This window comes from Neolamprologus multifasciatus, chromosome 17, assembly GCF_963576455.1.
Source record: "Neolamprologus multifasciatus chromosome 17, fNeoMul1.2, whole genome shotgun sequence".
In the NCBI taxonomy this organism is placed as follows: Eukaryota; Metazoa; Chordata; class Actinopteri; order Cichliformes; family Cichlidae; genus Neolamprologus; species Neolamprologus multifasciatus.
This window is the reverse complement of record NC_140455.1, coordinates 2953407-2959551: the sequence shown is the minus strand read 5'-3', so window position 1 is coordinate 2959551 and position 6145 is coordinate 2953407. Positions and strand designations below refer to the sequence as shown.

Below are 6145 nucleotides of genomic sequence, written 5' to 3'. Positions count from 1 at the left end.
GGCCTTCTAAAAATCACTTCTAAAAAATTCTCCTGTAGCTGCTTTTGTTTAAATGTTTAGGATTTAGAATTCAACTTTACTGTCATACATGTCTAAATACAGGGTAACAAAATACAGTTTGCATCTTATCAGTAAGTGCAATAAGAGCAAATATACAGATGTATCGGTGTGAGGTAAACAGATCTACAGAGTGCTATGAATATATCTACAGCAGTGGAAGCGTAGCTCTCTGAACAGACTACAATAGTGAACAGTGTAGGGTGACAGCTGTGGGGAAGAAGCTCTTCCTAAACCTGCTGATTTTAATCTGAAGGCTCCTGTAGCGCCTTCTGGAGGGGAGGAGCTGGAGGCAGGATGAGAGGAGTCCCCAAGAATGATGCGTGCTTGGCATAGACATCTCTTCTTGTGGACATCCTCAATGGCAGGAAGTGGAGTCCCTGTGATGCGTTGGGCAGCTTTCACCACCTGCTTCAGTGCCTTGCGGTCAGCAACAGAACAGTTCCCACACCACACTGTGACACAGTTGGTCAGGATGCTCTCTATCACACAGCGGTAGAAGTTAACCAGTATGTCAGCAGACAGGTGGTTCTTCTTCAGTATCGTAAAGAAAAAAAGGCGCTGATGGGCCTTCTTGACCAGGCTGGAGGTGTTAGTTGACCAGGACAGATTCTCAGAGATGTGGGTCCCCAAGAACTTGAAGCTGGAGACCCGTTCAACAGCTGTGCCATTTATGTAGATGGGGACATGGGGGTCTGTCTTCTCCCTCCTGAAGTCCACAATGAGCTCTTTGGTTTTGCTGGTACTCAGGAGCAGGTTATTGTCAGACCACACAGCTAGGTGCTTTACCTGTAGCAGACTCATCGTTGTCTCTGATGAGACAGTCACCGTGGTGTCATCTGCAGACTTGATGATGGAGTTGGATCCATACCCAGGTCTGCAGTCATAGAGGAACTCAGCACACAGCCTGTGGAGCGCCAGTGTTGAGTGTGATGGTGGTAGAGCAGTTATGGCCTGACCTAACATGCTGGGGTCTGTTGGTCAGAAAGTCCATGATCCAGGTACAGATGGAGTTGCTGAGTCTAAGATCCACAAGTTTGGTGATCAGCTTGGAGGGAATGACTGTACTGAATGCTGAGCTGAAGTCAACAAACAGCATTCTTACATAAGTATTGCAGAAATATCTGAGTACACGTTGCAAGAAACTACATTCCCAGATCACATCCAGTGTGTGCTGGAAAATTTGCAACGATTCTACAAAAATGTTCCACGTGGTGTTTTTTTTTTCCTACTGGTGATGATCCAGTGGGGCTCCAGTCACTACAGGCTCCCATGTGGTGCCACAAAACGGACTGCAAAAACACTTGTGCGTCCATGACTGATCCTGCTGCTTCACTTCTGTATGAATTGATCTTTTCATGACTGTTCACTTTGGACAAGCAGGAAACAGAGGTGACGCTGACTTGTGGCTTCGCAGGGTGATTCCCTTTAACAACAAGAGCATGCACACAGTTTGTTTTAGGCCACCATGAACAGCTCACATTGTAAATGACAAAGAGCCAGTATATGATACTGTAGCTTCCACTCACTGTGACAGGATGGCTCGTAGGAGGTGATCACACTCTGCTTCATTGGGTTCCAGTTCAGATTAAGGGACAACACATGGAAAGAAACTGGGAACAAATGTTTGAAAAATATTTACTGTTAGAAAACATTCAGTGAACAAAATCGATTTTTCTGTTTGGCAAACTTCAAATCTGAGTCTCCAAAAGCCAGTCAGACAATAGAGTTGGTATAAACAGAGAGAGGAGATGAAGCTTCTTTTAGACAGAGGAAGGGAAATATTTAGATTCACTTAAAAGGATAATTCTCTCTTTTTTTTTTTTTTTTTTTAGCACTTTCCACTTTCACTTTCTTGCCATTAAGCTATAATTAGCTTTAATTTCACTTAAACACAGAAAAGTAAGAGTGTGATTCTGGCGAAAGATAAAAACTAAAATGTAGCATTTTGAAAGGTCCCTGCTCACTGACCCCTCTGTCTCTTAACTGCTGTATATGTGCTGGATTATTTGGACTACATTGCATTGTACAGTTAGACTATGATTGTATCTGTGGGGCTTAAAACAATGATGTGTGTTCACTCACAGTGGATTCATTTTCAAAGATCAGGGAGCACGTCTTCAGGGCTGGTCTGGAGACATTAACTGGCTCTAGGTGACAGAAAGCGCTATGAGGACTGAGAAAAAACAGGATTAATTTGGTGCACATTATGGGATTTGTGTATATTATGTGTTGAGGTTTTCTCTTTGTGACTGAGGTCCTTCCTGGCGGTGAGATTTGTATTGAGCGTGCAGTCCAGAGTGATCAGACACATATGTGCTGTTCCACAAACGGTGGTCATCAGTGGCAGAGGACCTGTGTTTGGATTTGTTGAACTTCATCACCGAGAATGTCTGTTCACATACATAGGTCGATCCAAAGAGGACTAGAATCCTCTGAGCATGATTCCTCAGGTGTGGAAAGTCCTCTTCTTTGAGGGAGGAATAAAAGTCCAGCAGTGAGACTGACCTGAAGTGCTCTGCCAGAAGTGTGTCAGACTGCAGGTCAATGAGTTCCATCTGAACATCACTTGAAGCATTATCCACACTGCAGGTGAAGGGAGAAGAAACCATGTCCATTTCATTTTCAAGAGCTTTGAAATCTTGAAATCGCCTTGAAAACTCTGCATGCAGTACTTCTAACATGGCTGAGTACTTGTGGAGGTGATTGGCATTTGGAAGAGCCTCCTTTAGTGTTGGCAAGTGGGTCAGAAGGTTGTCCTTCACTTGGCTTGAGATAAGCTGCAACTTCCTCATGAAAGCCTTTACTGCACTGTACATCTCATGCACAAAAAGTCCCCTGCACTGCAGTTTGACATTTAGTTGGTTCATTAGTGCAGTCACATCCGCTGAGGTCTGCCACCCAATCTTCATCTGAAAGCTCTGGGACATCCTTTCTTCACACAGAAATCCTGAATCTGTTCTCTCAGATCCCAGACACTTTTTAGTACCTTGCTTAGGCTGAGCCACCTGACAGAGCAGTGGTAGCTGATGTCACCATGTTCCATCTCATTTTCCTCCAAAAGAGCAATAAATTGTCTGTGATTTAATGCTCTTGCTCTGATGAAGTTAACTGTTTTAGTTACAACATCAACAACGTGGTCTATCTTTAACACTATCTTACACAACACTTCCTGATGTATAATACAATGCAAAAATGTCCATTTCTGCACAGGATTAATTTCTGTCTATTAAGAGATATATTCTAAAACACTTCTTCAGCAGAGAATCAGAGAGGAGAAACACACAGATTTTCTTGCTAGCAAGGGCAGCCTAGAGTGAGACTCAGAGAGAGCCCTGAGGACTGCCCTGGTCCTTTATTTATACACTTCAGTGAGCGTTTGTTCCATACATTGAAGTGTGTGTGTGTGGTCAGAGTGTGACCCCATAAATGACTTCCCTAAAACTGCTGGTCTGAAAAGTCCAGCAGTTCACCTGAACAAAAGCACTTAGACTGGAAACGGATACAACTACGTTAATCCTACCGTAAAACAATAAAACAAGGTACAAACTTTCCCATGCTCCTAGGATGTGGGGGTGAAAGCCAGAACACCCTGGAATGTTACAGACTTCCTAGGATGAGACCAACTACATACTTCTAAACACAAATGATTACATGCAGTATTCTACCATATTCAAACTTATATCATTAAAAGATTATACTGACTACTAAGTACAATTTTCCATTGACATAAATCATGATGTTATGACTGTCACAGTGCCGAGTGGCCTGTACTGAACAGGACTCAGGTGCAGAAACCCAGAGCAGAGACCGCAGATGATGTAACAATTTATTAGGCTTAAGTGCAAAAAACGTAGCAAAGACAAAAAAAACAATAAGACGTGGAGTTTGACGAGGCATGGCCTGGGAATCGTGGCTAGGGCGAGGGAATGAGGCCTGAGATGCAGAGTGGAGCTGAGCAGGGAGCAGCTGAGCAGGGAGCAGTCACACTGAAGAGAGAAGATAGTGGAGTTAGGGAGGTAGTGGAGGCAGCTCTGAAGTGGCAAGTTGTAAGAGTAGCAATTCTTACTTGCAGTAGGGGACATGGAGTGTTGAGAGGGGGGTGATGAGAATCCAGGGGAGGCTGAGTGGCGTGGAAAGGCTGACCTGAGATCCGGGGCTTCAGATGGAGTGTGATGGCAGGAGGGCAGGCAGGTGAAGCACAGAGAGATTTTCAAAATGATTGCTTGGTATCCTGAGTCCAGAGGTGGAGCATGAGCCAAGGTGAATACAGCAAATGGCTTGATGACAAACTGGCAGCGCAGCACAAGAGAGTGTTGTTAACAAGATAGATCACAGCAACAACTTGAAGTATAAGGGCCGTTACCAACATGTGTTGATGACAAACTGGCAGTGAATGAACATCAACGTGTGGCTTAAATCCCTCTGGCTTGATTGCCTGCAATAGGCTCCAGGTGTGCAGGAGCTGGAGTAGTTGGCCCTGCCCAGGGGCGGATCCCAGGTAAGTTCAGGAGCCTCATGGAAATTCCAGCCACCCACCGCAGACCATGACAATGGCATAGTATATGGTTTTTAATCTTTTTATGCAAACTAAACTAAAAACTAAAAACCAGCAACAAACAACTTAAACATTTACAAAGAAAGAACAATACAGTATCCACATCTGAACCAAAGAGTAAAACAGTGAAATGTGGATTATTAAATATTAGGTCTCTCTCCTCCAAGTCTCTGTTAGTACATGACTTAATAATTGATCAACAAATTGATTTACTCTGCCTTACAGAAACCTGGTTGCAGCAGGATGATTATGTTAGTTTAAATGAATCAACACCCCCGAGTCATTCTAACTACCAGAAATCTCGAAGCACAGGTCGAGGGGGCGGTGTGGCAGCAATTTTTCACACCAGTCTATTAATTAATGAAAGACCAAGACAGACTTTTAATTCATTTGAAAGCCTGATGCTTAGCATTGTCCACCCCAGCTGTGAAACTCAGAATCCAGTCTTACTTGTTATCATCTATCGTCCACCTGGGCCTTACACAGAGTTTCTGTCTGATTTCTCAGACTTTATATCTAATTTAGTTCTGAGCTCAGATAAAATAATTATTGTGGGTGATTTTAACATCCATGTAGATGCTAAAAATGACAGCCTCAACATGGCATTTAATCTGTTGTTAGACTCAATTGGTTTCTCTCAAAATGTAAAAGAACCCACCCACCACTTTAATCACACTCTAGATCTTGTTTTAACATATGGCATAGAAACTGAACATTTAACAGTGTTTCCTGAAAACCCTCTCCTGTCCTGGTATAATTCTCAAACACGTACCCTAAAGCAGATGACTCGTAATCTGGAGAGGAAGTGGCGTGTCACAAATTTAGAGGATCATCATTTAGCCTGGAGAAATAGTTTGTTGCTTTATAAGAAAGCCCTCCGCAAAGCCAGAACAGCTTACTACTCATCACTGATTGAAGAAAATAAGAACAACCCCAGGTTTCTCTTCAGCACTGTAGCCAGGCTGACAAAAAGTCAGAGCTCTTTTGAGCCAACCATCCCTTTAACGTTAACTAGTGATGACTTCATGAACTTCTTCACAAATAAAATTTTTATCATTAGAGAAAAAATTACCAATAATCATCCCACAGATGTAATATTATCTACAGCTACTCTTAGTACCATTGATGTTAAGTTAGACTCTTTTTCTCCAATCGATCTTTCTGAGTTAACTTCAATAATTACTTCCTCCAAACCATCAACGTGTCTTTTAGACCCCATTCCTACAAAACTGCTCAAAGAAGTCCTGCCATTGATTAATTCTTCGATCTTATATATGATCAACCTATCTCTAATAATCGGCTATGTACCACAGGCCTTCAAGCTGGCTGTAGTTAAACCTTTACTCAAAAAGCCATCTCTAGACCCAGCAGTCTTAGCTAATTATAGGCCAATCTCCAACCTTCCTTTCATATCAAACATCCATGAAAGAGTAGTTGTCAAACAGCTAACAGATCATCTGCAGAGGAATGGTTTATTTGAAGAGTTTCAGTCAGGTTTCAGAGCTCATCACAGCTTTAGTGAAGGTTACA

General features: G+C 42.7%; 1 pseudogene; it reads right to left on the bottom strand.

Moving 5' to 3' along the window:
* Positions 1-2282: 2282 nt before the first annotated feature.
* Positions 2283-4429, bottom strand: LOC146498721 (general transcription factor II-I repeat domain-containing protein 2A-like; annotated as a pseudogene).
* Positions 4430-6145: the final 1716 nt, after the last annotated feature.